Source organism: Melanotaenia boesemani, chromosome 14, assembly GCF_017639745.1.
Source record: "Melanotaenia boesemani isolate fMelBoe1 chromosome 14, fMelBoe1.pri, whole genome shotgun sequence".
Taxonomy (NCBI): domain Eukaryota; kingdom Metazoa; phylum Chordata; class Actinopteri; order Atheriniformes; family Melanotaeniidae; genus Melanotaenia; species Melanotaenia boesemani.
This window is the reverse complement of record NC_055695.1, coordinates 11,268,975-11,289,170: the sequence shown is the minus strand read 5'-3', so window position 1 is coordinate 11,289,170 and position 20,196 is coordinate 11,268,975. Positions and strand designations below refer to the sequence as shown.

The window sequence follows — 20,196 nt, the reverse complement described above, 5'->3', positions numbered from 1 at the left end:
ACAATACAAAAAATACAGTCTTGCATTTAATCTTTGAGCATGAATGATGGATAAATGTCTGCTTTTTATCTGTGTTGAGGAGGTAGTTGAGCTCTAAGGAAAACATATGGTTTCCTGTTTGCTCTGCATGACGTCAGTGAAATTTTGTCAACTTTGGGTGTTGAATAAAATGACCGGGATGAATTACCTTTTGGATAAAAATAAATAGCTTTTTCCCATATGTTTTCTATCAGAAATCCTGGTCATTATGAGACATGAAGTAATGTGCAAAGTAAATTGTGACAGCTGTGGTTGTACGGGTTGGGGCTTTGGTAGCGTTGTACAGTAATACTCAACAAAAATCTGTTGACTTTTAGATCTGTCTTGTTTCATCTTTTGCAAAAACAGCTTTATATGGATCCACATTCCAGCACTAATCATTCGAGAAAGAAAATGTTTGATTCTGCATACTTTTCCAAATTTAGTGTGACCACAAGAAATACTATGCTGTTTGGGATGCAAAGTTGCACAATACTGCAACATAAAATGATGCTTTATCATGATCTCACATGAAGCAAAACAATGACCATACATGTAATAAATGAATTAAATACAGCGATGCTAAGCACATAACAAAAGAAAATGAATTTATGTTGATACCTTGCACCCAGATTCCTTTCTTTCCTATCTTCTGTAATGTAGCATTTCAGTCAGCCACTGCTTAACCCTGTCAGGTCATGGCCCAGTAGCGCTCAGGGACTAATGAGATTTCAGTCACCCACCCAAGAGCCTGTAAAGCAATCAATTAGAGCTCTCAACAAGCCAACCTTAGTTGCTGCAGGCCAATTAGGGAGCTTCAGCTACATGCATGGAACATTCCACAGGCAGGTGGCAAGAAGAGGGCTGTGCCCAACATGCTGAGTCTTGGCCAAAGGCATTTGAAGGTGGGGGTTGGCGTTCGTTACTATGTGGGTCTAATTACTAGATCCATCCTCTACTATTACATTAAGCTTTTTATACAAACTTGTCATTTGTAAAATAAACTGTAAGCCTATGTAAATGTAACTTTTACTTATAACAACCCACAAAGTGGCCAGTAACTGGTAAATAGTTTTAAAAATGCATTTATCTTCATGTACTTGTTGATGGTGGTGGTAGTGTTGTTTTTCCTCAGTTTTTCTTATAGGTGCTCCTGATGATTCTCTGCTTTGTTTTCTCACAGAGGACGTGAGATGTTTTTTGTCAAGTTTCTTTACACGTGCCATCAACTTTTCTGTTTTTTCTGTTTTGGTTTGCTTGTAGAATTTTCTTTTTTGTTTCCTTTTGTCTTTTTTCTTCTTTCCCCATTCTGTTGTTCCCCCCTCTCTGGTACGGCATTAGTATGTAATTCAGTAATGACCAAATTTAGAAATAAAGTAGAAAACCCAAGTATCACTGGAAGCCTTATACTCACAAGCTTCATTCCCTTTATATTCATAAAACTTCCACTTGGCAAGACATTGGTTCAGCACAACATGGCAGCCAGACCATCATTCCACTTACAATAATGCTAGACTGAAAAAAGTTGGAAAAAAATATATATGAGCTCCCACCAGTGACAATTAAGAGAGCTGTAAAATGAACCATGATATTAACTTATTGTTAAATATCATTGATTGTGTTGTGTACTGCCAGTTAATTACTTGAAAACTGTGAGCTAGTGTGGAGTTTTTTATTACGACTTTGCTGCATTTGGAGCAGTGCCTAATGAAGCAGCTGGATTTATCAGGGAAATATAAGTACTGATACGACCGTATAATTTTATGCTTCTGTACTTTTGTTTTAACCTAGCTGGTATTCGGGGAAGGGGAAAACAGCTCCAGCAGAAAGCCCGTTGTGACTTAAAAATTGCTGTATTTGAAGGTGCAGCTCTACACTATATACACTTTTCCAGGATCATTTCTTTGAAACATGAGCTTCTCTAGATGGATATAATGAACACTGAATGTTTATTAAAGATGTGGGATCATGCCGTTTTGGCAGAGTGATGTGATGTAATGCAATGTAAAACCCAAAGAGCCAGCCTTAGTTAAACCAACAGAGTAAATCACAATGGAAATAAGCACAGGTAGATCATTTACCCAGATTAAAGTAAAGGTGTCTGGAAAATGGTCAGTAATTGTAAAATGAACTAGAAAAAAAAATAAATAAATAAATAACATGAAATAAAACCTTTTAAATACACACGCATAAAATAAAGTACATCCCGGCCTGAACTGACATTTTAAAACTATCTATGACAGGCTTTAGTCTACGCCTCCCTTGGCATCTTTTTACCTGCTTATCTTGATGTAATGTCAAATCACCATTCATCAACATGAACTTTATAGAGCTTCAACACAGCCCACACATTTTCAGGAGAGCAGGGTGGATGAGATGGATTGTTGGTAATCAGACAGGACATTGTGAGAGAGACGAGGATGCGCGGGAAAGGAATGCAAGAGGGTAGGGATGAAAAAAAGGAGAAATAGCTGTCAGGGATAACGGAGTAGCAGCATTTATCAGTCTCTGGATCGGCATTGGGGGAAGGAGGAACGGAGAGCTGGAGAAAGGGAGGGAACCTAATGTGATGGGTGAGTGGTCTACACAGAGGTCAGTGTTTACTGTGGGATTTATAAGCCAAAGAAAACTGCTCTTCTATTCCCCTGTAGATGTATATGTTAAGGTGCTGTCACTATTTCATCAAGAGATTCTTGCCAGTTAATTACTTCATCATTTATTTAGGCATTTTTTCATGAAAGCTTTCAACTTGAACCATCTATTGTCAAGATAGTTGAAAATGAATGGTGTTACTAAATTGGGTTATTTTAGGCTGAATTGAAAAAAATATTATAGTATTTTAAAAAGTTAGGCTGGGCTAAAAAATTGTGCTTGAAATATAACTTAAATTATTATTATTGCATTACTGATTCAACAAATTCTGTAATCTTCTATTACTTATTGATCCGTTTATTGCTTCTTTTTTCCCAACTTACAGTCCACTGACTGAAATAGTTATCAAAAATTGAAAATTTTGCTTTAAAGAAGCTGCAGCTAGTAAATGTTTTTCCTTTTTAGTACATTTAGTGATTCATCTCCATTACTGTGTCCAGTCAACAGCCATCTATTGGATAATGACAATTTGATGTCTTTATGAGGTAGTTAGTAGCATGTGAGTAGAATAGGTAGGTGAATAATATTCAGTAAATTGAAAGGTTATCTCAGCATGAAAGTATTGAATTTAAATGGCTATTAAGGAGAAATTAATATAACTTCTGGCATTGCAGATTCAAAAGAATGACTACATAGATGAGTACTGTGAGTTTGAGAGCAGCAGGATGAGACGATGATGGATTTGGTGGTTTGCGAAGAGGGAAGACAGTGCAGGAATGTGGATGCATGAATGAGAGAGTGGAGAAGGGAGTGAGGGATGTCGAGTATGTCAATGTGTTTTCCCAGAGCTCTCCGTGTCCCCTCTGTTTGACCCCGTTTTATAGCTCTTTTACAGCCCTTTGCAAACTGTAGCCATCCAGATTCTCTTCTCTAGGGCTCTGCTCACCTGGTCAACCCCAGCTCCAGGCCTCAGGCTGGGTCAGTTGGCCTCTAACACTGTCTAGCACTGACCCTCAACCCTCAACCCCCCTCCTTTCACACACACACACACACACACACACACACACACACAAATAGAAAACTATGTGCAGCCTTTGTATTGCATTTTACTCTGAACTATCAACATTACGTCTTAACTGGCAGCATGGGCACGAAACCTTCAGATGAGAGAGAAAGGGTCTTACATGATACTTGACACCATGGATGACAAGACATCTATCTTGGAGGTGGAAAATCACACCACTTTGTGCAATACTACACATACCTAATAAAGAGCAAGCATGTGAGACCCAGTCGGACTGGCTAAATATCCGGTTGCTGGTTTATTGCTTGATGTTGTAAAATGCCCATAAGTGCACCAACTATTGCGCGATGTTGGAATTCTCATGTGAACTGGAGAATCCAGTCCTGTAGAGGTGCTCAGCTCTGAACACACCTTTTGTGCCAGGTGGAAAGCTCGGCGTTGTCGCTTCTGCAGCACTTCCACGTTTGGTGGAACAGAGGGGTCTCTTTGCTCTTTTTATGCCTTTTACAGTTATTAAAGTACAAATATTTTTTTCTTGCAGTTTTAGTCCTCGGCCTGAACCATTTCTCTTTTTTCCCCTTCCAGTCGCGTATGCTGTTATTCCTCCAGCCTTAACTCTGCACTCACTCACTCACTGAACATAATTTATGATTTTTTTCCCTTTACTGAAAACTCTTGACAGAGTGAACCTGGATCTGGAACAGTTAATGTTCATAGCTCTCTGAGTTTTCTTTCAAATGTCTTAAGATTGGTGCACTGATAAATATAGGCGCTCGCAGCCTAATTTGATCCAGCACAGACCGTTCAGTCCTGTATGCAGTACATGAACTTATGTGGATGCATCTGTCAGAATCCACTCATATCCTGCCATTTTTCAGAATGAACAGAGAAATCCCAGTACTCCATTTTAAGTTGTAGCCTTCTGTTTTGGCCTCATGGAGTCTGCTATGGTCAGTGATCCAATCACACTCACAAGGGAAGATTATCAAAGCACAGCAACCTGATCACTGCCTGAAACATACCTAATTTCTTCATTTAAAGTTTGAGGTAAAGTCAAAAGGAAGGTGTTTTTTGTGAGTAATCGATGTCCAGTGTACAGTAAATAAATAATAATAAAAAAAGCAGCATTAAACAAACCACTTCACAAGTCTATAAAATCTCCCAAAAAAATAACCCACCAAGAAAAAAAACTTCAAGTCCTTGGTAGGAAAACATTTCTCTTTAAAAGTCAGTTTCTAAAAAGTATTGGGAGCAAAAGGTAAACTGTACTAACAAGGGAATGCCCTCTTCTTATCCTGCTTTAAATCGTTGCAGGCTGTGAGAGTAGTTCCTTAGTCCTGCTCTGTGAGTTGCATGCAGAATTTCACTTCCACAAACAGGAACTTTGGGAATGAACCAACAAATAAATATGTCTCAGCAAGGAGATAACTCAGAGCAATCCACTGAGATGGCGACACACAAGCAGCCGCTCAGCTTCACTGTGTATGTAGGTGTGTGCAAAGAAGTTGTTAAGAGCAATTGTAAAATTCATTTTAAAGCCATTCTACCAACTACAATATACATTTAAATATGCATGTGTGCAACTGTTGCACCAACAGGTAGATATCTTATTTTGGCAAACTGTTGTTTTTTAATTACAACAATCATTCATCATGTGTTGATACTTACATAAATGCCGTAAACATAAATTTAGCGCAAAGGCCCATTTATGCTCGATGCAGAAGACAAATACGCAGACGGACGGAAACTTTTGTCCTTCTCCTGCGTCGTTTACATGCGTAGTTGGTGTATTTTCAGGAGCCTTATGGATCTGTTGCTTGACACAGCCAATGGGGCAACACCACCGGAAACCAAGGGATCCGTATTAAGCAGTGTGGCTAACATGAGATCCTCGAAAGGAACCAACCAGAGAAGAAGAGGAACAGGAGGAGGAAGAAGACAATGATGAGGATAACTGTAGAGATGGCGAGAGCTTTTAAAGACAGTCTGTGCATGTTGGGCAGTTGCAAACAACTTTATAGCGGTGCATTACTGCCACCAACCGCTGTCCAAAACTGATGTCAGAATGCAGGAGTGAACTCTGAACTCAGCACTGCCCACTAGTGGATGAATTGACTTCATAACCATGTCAACGTAAAAGACGTACATGGAATTAAAAAGGGCAGCAACGTATGACAATGCTTAAAATGGATGTACCTATTACGTAAGTAAGGAAGCATAAATAAACCTTTTAGAATGTCCAGATGGACATTTTAAAAGGTTTTTTTTAAGTCTATTTTATTATTAAGTGGCGTAAATCGCATCAGTTTATTCTGCTTGTCCTTCCATGTTAATTGTTAGTCTCTGCATTCTCTCTACTTCTCTGCCCCACAGACTCAAATTTTAACCCACTCTGTGTCCTTCTTCTGCTTCATGTTTTGAGGCCTTCCCTCCTGCTTGATCTTCTCTAAGAAGTGAACTACTGCTGACCTCAGTGCTCATGTCAGTGATTAATGTCACCCTCCTGTACAACTCTGCATCCCATTCAGAAAATGGCCTCACTTTTAATGGACATGGGGATGATATCCTCCTCCGCACCAGCTGAGATAAACTGTATGTGTGGGATAAGGTTTTAAAAGGCAGTATTCTGCTGTCATTCAAACTTTTTAGTACACATTTATTAAGGAAACTTGATGGTCTGATGCACTGCAACTTTTCTGGGGAATCATTAAGACAAAAATCTTTTTCCTCATTTTGACTTATGTTTTAAACATTTTTTAAGGTGGTCCTAAACTTTACATTTTAATTTGTCAGTTGTGTGCTTGGTCAGGTTTAGTGAGAGTAAATGTATACTACTAATAAGCAGGTTGAATATAAACCGATCAATCGGTCGGGCTCTAGTTTTTAATACGCTCTGAAAATAAACTAAAGATTTTTCTTCCACCAAAACACACAATCTTCACTCAAATATAAAGTTTACTCTAGTGTCTCAAATGAGTGTTGCATATCTTCTGGAGCTGTGGTGGCAAAGGTCCTAGGTGTTTGCTAAAATGTTATGCATGATCTGTCATGAGGTTTTCTATGTTGTTTTGTTTTGTTTACAGTTCAGATGTCCATGCTGTTTCATTTACCTTCGTATTAGATTAGTGAAGCTGTGACAGCATACAGTTGGCTGTTGTGTTGATGATGATTCTCATGTTGATCCAGTGTAACTTGAGCTCTCGGCATTCACTCTCAATCAAGGATGAGTCACTGCCAATCGCAGTATTAACAGTATAATGCAGTACTTCAACAGAGCAAGTGGAAGTGTTCAAAACCAGGCTTTGTACATGAACATGACCATTTATACTTAACAAGGAGGGGGAAATAAGAAATAATGGCCTGCCGCTAATATAAGTCAGCCTCATGCATTTAGAATTCAGGTCAGTAAAGCTCCTGATCCCCATTGGCGGAAATATGTAATTTTAGATCGGCTAAATTAGTGGTTTTTTGTTTTTTGTAAATATGCTTTTCCTGTTCAGATGCACAAACAACCTGATAAATTTAACCAGGTAAATTGTATAATGAAATTAAAAGATAAAAATGTGCACACATGTGCAGAATATTTCTTTGTGTGGAAGAGGCTGTTAACACTCGGATATCAGATGACTCCCAAAACCTGATATCAACATTTTTAAAGACTGAAGTAAAGATAGGCATCCCTATTTTGTAATTCGGGACGTTTCTCTTTGAGGCATTCATTTCCTGCCCAATTCAGAAAAACAATCTCTCTGTTGCAGCTTGTGTGTGAGGAGCAATGATGGCTTTCTTTGCCATAATCTGCAGCACACATCATCAGTCACGGCTTCAAAAGCAAATGTGAAAAAGCCATGAGATGCTGTTTTAAGAGACAGTGGCTGAGAGAACTAATTGCTTGACGGGTGTGGACATATTTGAATTTTAAAAGATAATTCCCATTGCCAGAAACACTGAGTCTTTAGCATGTAATTTGCAGGTATTTCTAGCAAATGTTTAACACACTGTAAACTAATTTACACCAATGTGGGTCAGTGATTAAAAGGCAAATTGAATGTTTACCATTTAGCATAACATTCATAAATTTTTATGGAAGAGCATCGGATCAGAATGAGTTCCGTTTTTCTTTCAGAGCAGGAAGAATATGTGATTTAGGGGCCTTGAGAAAATATCTGCCTTTTTCACCTTCTAGTTATTGGTGTTGGCAAGTATTCCTGAAACATTTTCCTCAGTAAGAGAGAGAGAGAAACAAATGTATCTCCAGTGCTATCCACAATCATCACCTGTGCAGCCTGAGGAAATGTAAGCAAACCTTTTCCTTTCTGTAACAGTCTTATCCCAAAAGGTTCCTCAACTTCTCACTAAAAGGACAAGATGCCTTGGGCTGCAAACAGCAGACGGAGCAAGGCAGGAAGTCTTAGACTTTTAGTCCCTGTGACCCCAGCTCGCCTGCTCCGATCTTTCCCCCTGGCTGTATCTCCCCTTTCCCCTGAGACTTCACAGTGAAAAGGAGGCTGTTGAGTTTGTGAATAAGGAATGTTTGTTGTTAGAATGACATCTTTGGAGAAGAGAGATAAGGAAGCAGACAAGTCAACAGACAGATGTGTTGTGCTCTTAGTATAAAAAAGAAGTTGGATCACATTTAAATAGATTTGTATTCTTTTTACCAACTAAATTAAATTACAGAAATAGTAAATAATGACATGAATTCATGAGTGGCATTCTTCTTTCAGTCTTAAAGACGTTTGGTACTTAGCACAGTGATTCTGCTAAGTTGTTGGAGCCTTTGTCTTTTATTGTTCTTTAAGCTTAATCTAAAATTATCCAGTGAAACTAGCATAACTGTATAGATTGTTTTACTAAAACAGAAGCTGAATCTGTAAAAAAAAGATCTGCACAAGAAAACCCCTACTGTCACATGAAAAGTTAGGTGAAACAATATGAAGATAGTGATTTAGCATCTGTTGTACATTTTCATGTCAGCGAAGACTTTTTCCAAATGTCCAGCTTTTCAATATTTTTTATTTTTTATTTTTATTTTTTTACAACAGTTACAAAGATGAGTATAACAGCTGGTGGATGGAAACATGCTCACTGCTTCATTGTTAGACCCTCAGCACTGTACTCTGAATAAATAAAACAGTGAAATGAACTGTAAAATTCATGTAAAGCTCTTAATCATACATGTGCTCCATAACAAAAAAATGAAGTTAGCTGTCTTTCAGATTAATTTAACTGACCTAATCAGTTTACAGTCACAATTGATTTAAGGTGTTTATGCAGCTGCAGATGGTGAAGGTGACCCACGTTTTACAGTGCAAAGGGATAGTAAATGAGTTGTACAGTGTGATGGAGCGATGGCAGGACAAAACTAATTTGCTATCACAGGGGAATGGATTGCTTGTGAAATCATTCATGCATATGCATTCACTCACACACACACACACACACACACACTGTATTGACATACTGTCCACAGCACATGGAGCTGCATGAAAGTTAAAGCATGTGGACTCATGCACACTTGCGCATCTAACCTCCACCTCCATCCCTCAATCCCATCCTTCTGTATCAGTCACCACCAGATGATTACACAGCAGGATACCTTACACCCCTACACCCCCAACCCCCTCCCACTCGACAAAAAAAAAAAAAAAAAAGCACGGAAAAGCTCTACTCAAAGCAGCAAAACACATCCATTTATTAACATCCATCTTTCCTCTCCTGTGTTCCTCCCAAACTTCTGCTTTTCCACCTTCTTCTTAATTGTCCACAACTTTTCTACTACTCTTTTTTTAAAAGATGGAAAGAAAAAAAATCATGTGCTTTTGTTTGTTTTGTACTTACATATTCGGTTACATGATTTGAAAACTTAGGGTTAAAGTTATTTTAGTGTCCCAATAAGATAAAACCATTAACCAGTTTTTGTTTTGTTAAGAAGCTGTTGTGTAAATTGGGTAAAAGAAATAAAATCTCAAGCAGAATTTAGATTTTTTTTCTTTCTCATTTGTTGTTTCTGATCAAAGTTTTGCTTTTAAGGTTTTTTTTTGTCTTTTGCTGGAGAGCTGGAACCCCAAAGAAAGAAACAGGTCTGATCACTTGTAGCTGAATATAAGTTTTAAAAAATCTCAATTGCACAGAAATTAATGGCTGTGGTTGGAAAGTATAAAGAAAAACCTCATGATGTAAAAGAGAACAAAACCTGTTGACCTGCATGGGTATAAATGAATATGTAGGAAATTGACTATTAAAGAAGAAGCAAAATGACTATAATATGCAGCACTATTAACTAATTTCCTATAATGCAAAATGAAACAAGATAGCAGGTACAAAAAGTCATGTGAATGTTCCAGACATTAGTGGTAGTGGTGTTCTGTTAAAGCCTGGAGGAAATTTCTCCTTTCTAACTACATACTTCCTAAACATCTGCAGCATCTTGAGGTCTCAAACACCACGCAGGACATCTGGCATGTGTTCCTCACCCAGGGCGCCTGAAACACCCTTGGGTTTTCTTATGAGAGGTGCGACTTTATCTTCATGGTCCACTCACTGAAGTCTGCCTATTTAAAAACTTGCAAGGATTTCTATATTGCTTGTGAAGTCTGTCTTAAAGCAGTAAATCAAAGGTATGTTGTGCGTGTGTATGTGTGTGGGTGAGTGTGTGTGCTAGTGAGAAATTATATCCAATCCTGACATCTGAGAGGCGTAGCAGACAAGTCTCTGCTTATATCCCTCTTTGGCTTTTACACAAACATAAACACACAATGTCCTTTACAGATCATCTGCTTCCTCATTACTTTTGTTTTTTCTTGTTTTCCACATTTTCTCGTCTATAAAATGTCAGAAAATTGTGAAACATGTTGATGTAAAAGACAGCTGGATGCTTTCATCTGTTTGATGCTTTTATAGGTTTAATGCATTTGGACAACTTCACCTTTCTGACCCACTCATCTCTAGAGTTACATTTCCCTTTAGCATGCATACATACACATCCACACACACACGTACACAAGAATGCCAGGTATGTTGCATCCATGCAGGCCAAGGGGAAGAGCTCTGTGTATGTGATTGAAGCTGTCCTGCTGCTCTGGGCTGTGATATGATGAGCAGATAACAGCACTACAAGATGAAAGCTTTGAAATGTCTTTATGTCTCCTGCTTGTTGTCAGCCTACTAGTCTTTGTTCCTGTTTTGCTCCAGCAATGTGCTGAAAACTTTTGTCATGATTTTGATGTGGATGTCACAATGATTTATGAACCCCTTCATTTGTTACTAATGTGCATTGTGGCACCATCTGAGCTCAAGGACTAAATCTAAGGCATCAATTAGTTTTGTTATATTGGCGTAGTTCTGATAGCTTGTATTCAACAAAATGCAGAATAAAGTCACACTCTTTGAAGCGGCTCACGCAACAAGGAAACTGTTACGGCCCTGGCCTTTGTGCCTGTATGGAAATTACTGTGTTTGGTTGCAACCAGGTGACTGGCTGGCTGTCTGGATTTCCTCAGCATGTACCTGGCTGTGCTATCATCCGTCCGCAATTGGCTGGCTCTTTCATGACCCGCCTGTGATTGGCCCAGTCATCTGACGTCCACCTGGAGCTCCACTATTTAAGCAGGCTGCTGAGAATCATTCAGGGCATCTGTGATTGTTCAGGGCAGCTTCCCATTTGAAGTCTTTGGACTTGGGGTTGTGTGTTTTGCTGAACTGTGTACCAGGTTTTGTTGGCTTTAAATAAATCTTTAGGTGGACTGATTTGGGTCTTTGTTGTAATTTGGTTTTGTGAATAGCTTTAGGCCTTAGGTTTGTCTGTTAATTAGTTCAGCGTTTTGTTGGGATTGTTTGGATTTGAGTTTCTTTGTCTTATTTTCAGATTGTGTTCTAATACTTTTAGTTCTTTTTGTTGTTGTTGTTGTTGTAAACCTTTTACCTTTACAATTTCATTTCCTGTCTTTAATGTTCCCATCCCTTTGCCCCTAGCAGAGCCAGGGTTGAAACAGAAACATTTGACCCCCAGTTTAAACTCAAGACCCAGATTGAAGCAGCCTGACACGAGAGAAGTTATGCCATCTGTTTGTGCCAGAGCTTGTATGGAAGTTGCAATACATGGTGTAGAAATATATCATTTCATACACTCATCCAACCAGGTCCCTGAAATATTGCCACGCCTTTTATCTTGCTTTGTTTTTTTTTTTATCTTCATCTGTCTAATCCCATTTCATTTTCTCTTTTCTTCATCTCCACAAGCTCTTCATCCAGTCTGTTTCTCCCTTCTCTACCGCTTCCTTCTGTGTCTCATGGCTTGGCCACAGAAAGATCCGGTAACGATTAACCTTTAATTAATTGAACATCATTCCTGTGTTCAAATGCTCTGAGGGCTTGTTTTTCTGCCTTCTTGCAACCAGATGCTCTTTGACCATAGCCAGCTGTGAGAAAAGACCTCATTTCCTCGGCTGCTTTGTCCACCCAAATGATGCTGTAAGTGGCCCGTGTTTGAACCCACAATATGCTTTAATTATGTGTCCATTGAAACTGTTTTTGTTTAGGTACTTTAAGGTGCGGGAAACTGGTAATAAAATTGTGGTGATGTGGTATTTTGGCATCAATCAGAGCATGTAAGCAGGGCAAGACTTTTTGTGCAGTTACAGTGGCAATAAAAGTTTAATTGGATTTTTTTTTATTTTTTTAGCATATGTTCTTCATGAGCACATGGACTCTAAGTTTCAGAGAAGTCCACATAATTATGTCCTGCTTTGTACAATTAAGTTTGGTCTATCCCATAATACATTTCTATTTTTTCTTATGTTGTCAATAATACACAAGTATTAAGACTGTCCTTAACCCATAAGAGCCCGACGTGACATATTTGTCACATACAGTTTCTGAGACATTTTGCTTCAATTTATGGTATAAACTTTGCTCAAAATCCTGTTGAACACAATCTGATACTTGTCTTCTGTTCCCTAATAGATACCCAGAAGCCGAAAACCATATTATAATGTTTTTAATATATCACATGGTAATAAATGGTAGATATCCCCCCTCAAAAAATGTTAATTATTTTGTTACATTTTGATAAAGGGCCAAATAAAGACCTCATATTTAAAAAAATTGGACTTTTCTTACCATTTTTTCATGGGTTGGGCCTTAACGAGTTAAGTAAATGCCACTGATGACACGCTCTTACACCAAGCCTGTGCACAGTAACACATCTTACCCTGCATATTGAGAAGGCCTGACCTCTGTTGGTTGGATCAACCTTTGTCTTATCTGGATCATGAAAATCCCTCCAGACTTACCTCCCAGCTATTCAGACTCCATGCTGTTTGACTAGTGTTTTTTATGCTGTCTGTTGATGAAAAGTCAGGAAAAGCCTCCTATGTCAGATATCAAAATAGTCCCGAAGGGTCTTAAATTGGCATTTTAATAGCCAGTAGAAGACAGTATCTATGGTTGCATAAAAGTCATGGTGTAAAATTGTGTAAAATTACTCAGGTTCCACTTCTAACCATTTTCTCAGTGATTTTTTTTAAAAATCTCAATCAAAGGTTTTACCACTTATTTCAAGACATGTTAAGTTCATGTTGTGAATTATGGTCCTATTAGAAAAAGAAAGGGATGATAGAGGAGGATATAGTTATCCAGTTGAAATGCTTTGCTTCTACAGTTTCAGTCACATCCACTACTCTCTTTTAATAAACTCTGAAAATACAAAGATGGTAAGAAATTAAGCCCTTTAATGTTTGGACAAACCAACCAACCAATGATCCAACAATGGCTGCACTGACCAGTTTCATACAATCTTCATTCAGTTAAATGCCTGCATATCAAGTGACTGTGGAGTATTCACTGATATGCACAGTTAATGTAACCCAGTTTACAAGATAAACTTGATTTAAAAAAATTATTTGACTATAAGAGCATGTATATAATAAGTAGTCATAAAACTGGTGCATCAGTACACTCAAACAGAATTTTTCTTGGGGGTCACCTTTAGTCATGACAGTGATCGCACAGCACTGAAATGTGCAAACTTGGCCAGTTTCTGTGGCTCAGCATGCTGATGTTTTCTGACTTTATCCTGTAAGAACTGTTTTTAAAATGAAAGACGGCTCAGAGTTAAATAGTAAATCAGAGTTACTCAACAGTCGCTGTAACATCCACCTATTCACCTTCCTCTCGCTTTGTCTGTTCTCCCTTCAGCCCCTCACATCAGCCCAATTTGTCTTTGTTTTTGTAACAATGCAGTCTGTCAAAGCTCTCTTCACTCCAAAGTGTTTCATGTAAAGGCAAACTTTCTTCTAGTTCTGTTGCAATGTGAGCATCAGTAATTCATGCTTCAGTAAGATAAGGAGGGGAGAGGGGAGGAAATTATGCGTGGAAGGTACCCTGCTCTTTGGCGAGCCAAAGCAAACATGGATCATGTATGTTTGGATTCGCTACTTGACCCATGTTGCACAGTGACCTCAGGCCACAACCTGTTCTGCTATCGTCTGCTTGCGCAAAGTTAAACCACTTAGACAAAAACTGAAGGTTTCTTTTTCTATTACCTTTCATCTTTTAGAATTATATATTATTTGACATATGTAAATTAATATTAAACATGATTAAATTGATGTAAAGATGAAAGGAGATCTGGATTCCTTCAACAGGAAAACCTGCAATTGTTGTATTAAAGTAATATTTTCAAAGAAAGCACAGGAGCAATACATGGAAGGATCACATTTAGATTTATGCAGATTTACAGGATTTATATCTCCTGTCAGAATTTGGCAAAGAGATGGTGATGAGCATAACACAGTCTCCACAAACATGCTATACTCTACACAAGGCTGTGTTTGTGTATGTGTGTGTAGACTGATCCTAAATCTGATGACAAACACACCATGGTGCAAAATTACCACCAACCACATTTGTGCTGCATGCAGAGACAGACATGCTTGCACAGCTTCCCCTTTTCAGGACAATATATTGATATACATGTATTCAGTGTTGCCTAACCCCAACCATACCGTAGGCACAAGCCATTGTGCCCAACCCTAACCTTAGGTTTTTCATGCCTTACGCCTCAGACACCTCAGACAGAAGGCTTATGGGTATATTTTTTTCAATGCAGATGGATGGATGTGAATTTCTCCAAATATCTTATTATGCAGAGAACTCATCTGTAGTGACAGAATGTGAATTTTTTCACCAGCAAATGAAGATGCCTCTTTCAGTTGGACCCCAAATAGTATGCCATGTGTTGTTTCTCCACAATAGCTAATAATGAGCTCCTGTCTGTGTTAGGACAAAACCAACAACTGTAAAACCAAAAGAAAGAGGAGTTTTCATTTTAATTTGTTCCCATATTCTCAGGAATGCCCCAATCTGGCAGACATGCAAATGTGACCATAGAGCCATGTCAGGGCATACAGAGTTTTATTTCTGAGCCCTTAGCCCTAAACCTAACAAAGATTCCATCAATGCCTCTATAGGACCAGGCTTTGGACAACTGGTCCCAACAAGGTTCAGTTTGTGTGTGTGACAGGGACATTAGTAAAAATACACCATACTTGTATGGTTTTCTTCATAAAGGCCACAACAGGATCCAGTATATCAGTGTTATAGTCAAACACAAAATACTGACCTCAAGCCCCCACAACCACCTTCTCTGTCCATGCCCATTTCTCTGAGGTTGACTTATCAGGAGTGACCTCTCTATTGGCTAGATGTATGGTTGCAGAGGGCCGTTTTATTAGAAAGTATCAATGTCACAATCTCAAGCAAACAGCTTCACATGCAGCTATCGAATGTCCAGATTCATGAAGAGTTTGGACCTGACTGTGTGCTTTTTTTCAGTCTGCTCCAGCTTGCCTTTATTATTAAGGGCTGTTACCACACAGCACTCAATAGGCCCTTTGTTTGTGTGTGCAAGTAGACTTTCGTGTGCTTGTTAGAATAAATCTTAATGAGTCATTTACAGTGCAGTATGATTCTGACCCCGGAAATGAAAAATTTCTTAATTGAGTGTCTTAATTTGATCAAACAACGATTCAATCACTTAATCAAAAGAAATTGCATTAGGTTTCCCTCATGCTGAGGGTTATTTCACTGTCAAGTTATGTTACATTTTTTTAATTCTGTCACACAGAGGCTGTTAAACTTGGTTAATGTAGGATGTTCAGACTTCTGAACAAAATTTGAAGACCTGGTAAAAAGTATTTACATTTTGCAACTGTGGATCATAACCAGGTAGTAAGTAGAGCTTCAAAATGCAAAAAGAAGAAACGGGAGCAAGAAACACAATTTAAAGAGTAAGGGATTTATTGAAAACTACATTTAAACTCAAACAAGCTGTTTATCAGCCGATTAAGTCTTTCAACCCCATCTTGTAAGGGGAGGACTAGTCGATCACCTCTGAACAGTAGTCTTCATAAAGTCTGAATGAATGACCCTGGTAAAGCAGTGTATCTCTCCTCTGAACCTCCTGGACCAGCCATTCCATTCTCTGGTAGTGGAAGAAGAAGAGGAAAACAAGTCATGGCTTTTCCCCGGCCTTTGGTTTGAGGGTCGCGCTGCGTTGAGCCCGATCCAGTTCGGATGGGAAGAGAAGATTTCCTCACAGCCTCTTGCATAAGTTTCGAAAAGAACTGCATAGGTTGTGGACCTTTAATTCCCTAAGGGAGCCCAGTCAGCTGAATGTTGCAGCAGATGGGGGTAGAACCCTCCATGTCAGTTACCTTTGCCTTTAGCTTCCAGTTATCAGCTTGAAGCTGAGTTATTCATGTTTCTATCTCCTCCAGACACTGGTAAACAGTGTCAGCATTTTCTTCTAGTGACAGCAGTCTGCTGTGGTGGCTGGCAATGGTTGTCTGGACTCCATCCAATTTGCCATTAAGCTCTTGGAAGGACTTCTTGAGCTCGGAGAGCAGGGTTGATCTGTGTTCAGCTAAGAGTGCTATAATGTCGCGTTTGCTAACATGAGCCTCAGACTGGGTTGTGTGGCATTGCACAGATGCCTTACTTGTCTTACTTAGAGAATTACAGGGATCTATCTCTACTTCATAAGACAAATGAATAATTTGGCTTTCCCAATTTTAAAATGTTGGTAGTGACATTGTGGTTTCATCCAAATGCTTCCTCCATCTGTGTTTAATGAAAACTGGAGACAAATCTGTGATTTCTGCACAGACTAAAGAATGGATTGTTCGGACAGAGTGAATCCATGGACCGTGGTTCTCGGAATTTGAAGATCCATTACCTGGACATCAGTTTAACTTAATTAGGGTAAAGTTGACGTCACAAAAACTGCATTCAGCATCATTCCCCAGCCCTGCTGTCACCAGTCAAAAGAAAGCCTATTGTTTTCTTTAATTATGAATCATCCTCTACCTCCCAGATGTGAAACACCATCTTGTTTTTGTACATTCCTTCTGTGTCTAAAATAAACAGACGGCCCAGATCAACAATTAATAATAAGTTGCTTTGCCAAGACAAATATTTAAAAGAAAGACAATGTTAATGCAAGGGGCTGTAATTTCACATTTGTACAGTGTGTGTTAATGTGTGTGCAATTAAGGCAGCAGCGGCAGAGTGAAAATGACAAGGCTAATTTGAAGGCAGTTGGATACTGAGCTATTAGTCGAGAGAAGGTTGTAAAACAAGTAGGAATTTTGCTGCTGGGTCCTATGGAGTTTTCATCAGGACTGAAGGTGTCATAACAGTGACAGGGGATCTCCCCAAAGGAAAACCAGGAGAGGAGGAAGCAAGAAGGATGATATAGAAAGCAGTAAGCAGTAGAAATACAGTGAAGTGACTTTGAAAGAATCTGTGGGGATTCATTGTACTTAACCGGCCAACAGAGGTCTGAATTTAAGAATCACAATACTTATTTAATCACTGATGTTTTTATCAATATTGTAATCATGTTTTTTTAACTTAGCTGCTTAGTGGCGTTGAAAACATCTCACATTTATTGATCTTTACAACAAACTTTGATTGTTGTTACTTGCTGGGTTCATGATTCCAAGTGGTTGATTAAAGTTTTTCTTTCCATCAAAGTTCAAGCCAAAAAAAATATGTAGAGTCATGTTTAAAAATGATTGTACATAAAATACAGTACAGTAACACCGTTATTTTTCTGTTGTTTTTTCTTTATTTTTATCTCCATTATCTTATATTGACAGTCACTTTGCTAAACTTTACATCCCTTCAGTAGATAATCCTCAAAAGAGCCAAACACAGCCAGAATCTCACACAAGTGAAGCTCATAGCAGAAAGGATAGGTGAAAATCCCTTCAAACAATAAAGGAAACATTTGTAGCTTCTACTAAGTTGTCAACATAAAGCATTCATGGGAGAATGTGGGCAGTGATGTTAGACAAGGTTTGAAACTGATTAACCTATTTACAGAACTAAAGGGAGCTAAAATTAGGCTTAAGAAAGATACCATTTTACCCAAAGATTTATTTCAGAACTTTTTGCTGTCTGTATAATTTTGAACTACTAAGAAATTGACATAAAAGCAATCTTACTTTAACACTGAAGAAAGGTCAGCGTTCTGTTTATGCCTTTAGCAAATAAGTTGGTTAATTTCCTGTGAAAGAAGTCTGATTAGAGTTAAGGTGTCCTTGACCGAAAGCCTGTTGGAACCACATAAAGCCAGACCAAAAAGGGGAGAGGAGGGGTGGTTAGCAGAAGCCCTGCAAGACAGTAAATGACTTTCTGATTTACCCTTGTCTGACAGGCTCTTTCATTACCAAAAGGACATTAGAGATGTCCTGATTTTATTACCTGAAAAGGACTTATCCTTATTAAAACATTGACAAGATTTTCAAAATTGTGTCCCACCCACTTAGTCTCATGATCCGCAAGCCATTTTAAAATTAGATTTTCGCAAGAGGGCTAAGATGTTTGGTGTCTTTTGTTGTAAAGTTTGTATTTCCCTGTGGTACTCACAAAGGACTTACAAAATAAAACTTGGAAGTAAAAGTTAGTTCATGCAGGCCAGTTCATTATCTCGTTAGACATGTCATGCTTGCTTGAAAACGTTCTAAGAAAAGTACTTGCCTGGCCAACTGACAGTTCCATTAATCTTCAGTTTGAGCCTGGTTTATTCTGGTTATGCCTTTGTCCATGGGGCCCATGGCCTTAGTCTGAAAGGGTGACATGTCCCCCTCCTCCTGTGGGCTCACCACCTGTGGGAGGGGCCGTAGGGTTGAATGCAATGCAAGTTGGGCAGTGGGTTGCACCTTCTGAGCATTAAAGTCTTCTGGGGACTTCAATGCTCATGAGGATGACAGTGAGACATGGAGGCATGTTTGGGAGGAACAGCCCCCCTGATCTGAATCTGAGTGGTGTTTCATTACTGAACTTCTGTGCTTGTCACGGATTGTCCATAATGATCACCATGACCAGGCATAAGAATGTCCACATGCCCACTTGGCACCAGGACACTCCAGGTCGCAATTTGATAGAGAATGACTTCTGGTCCACCATCTGGTGGCTCAAGAGGGGGAAGCAGTGCACCATCAACATTGTGTACAGTGGAGATGGGGTGCTGCTGACCTCAACTCAGTACATTGTGGGTCGCTGGAAGGAATGCATCGATGACATCCTCAGTTCCATCAACACATCTTCCAATGAGGAATCAGAGTCCTATTTCCAGGCTTGCTCCTTGGTGGCAGATCCCTGGGGGGTGAGGTTTGTCCACAGTTTCTTAAGGCTCTGGATGCCCTGGAGCTGTCTTGGTTGACACGCCTCTCCAGCATTGCGTAGATATCAAAAACAGTGACTCTGGACTGGCAAACTGGGTTGGTGGTCCCCCTCTTCAAGAAGGGGGACTGGGGGGGTGTGCTCTAACAACAGGAGGATCACACTTCTCAGCCTCCCTGGTAAAGTTTGTTCAAGGGTCCTGGAGAGGAAGGTCAGTTGGATAGTCGAATCGCGGTTTGAGGAGGAGCAGTGTGGTTTTTGTCCCATTCTTGGAACAGCGGACCAGCTCTACATCCCTCCAGAATGAACTGAAGAGATCACATCTCCCGGCTGGCCTTGGAACATCTCGGGATCCCACCGGATGAGGTGGAAGAAGTGGCTGGGGAGAGGGAAGTCTGGGCTGCCCTGCTTAAGCAACTGCCTCTGTGACCTGACCAGATATGTGGCAAGAAAATGGATGAAATAATAAAAAAAAAGATTTTCTGAGAAGTATTTTGAGATAATGAAACAAAAATACACACAGAAACATACACATGCAGCAAGCATCACTTGAACAGCAGACAGATGGTAGAACTTAACCAAATTAGCCACATGCCAACTGGAACAACTGCCTGAGGGAGAGTAAGCTGTAAGACTGTGCAGAGGGCGGAGGTAAAGTGACATTTCCACCTTACCCTATCAAGTTTGACATAATTTCATTCTCCTTCCACCACAAAACCTTCAAATTGACACTCGTCACCAACAAATGTACACATAGATTTATTAGCTCTTGACACTTTTTCTATTCTCAAGTCACTCTTATTTCATACATAGAAAAGCTGGCTGCACACATGCAGACATGCAAAATCCCAGCCATGGGATCTTTCGCCATT

The 20,196-nt window shown here is 39.3% G+C and overlaps 1 protein-coding gene and 1 long non-coding RNA gene across 2 annotated transcripts in view; both read left to right on the top strand.

Moving 5' to 3' along the window:
- Window positions 1–20,196, top strand: part of ror1 (receptor tyrosine kinase-like orphan receptor 1) — a 119,953-nt gene that overhangs the window by 35,235 nt on the left and 64,522 nt on the right. The window lies entirely within an intron of this gene.
- On the top strand, window positions 1,002–19,187 carry LOC121653571. Its single transcript, XR_006012818.1, has 4 exons — window positions 1,002–1,012; window positions 5,150–5,154; window positions 16,414–16,419; window positions 19,089–19,187. It is a non-coding gene; the product is annotated as an uncharacterized LOC121653571 (long non-coding RNA).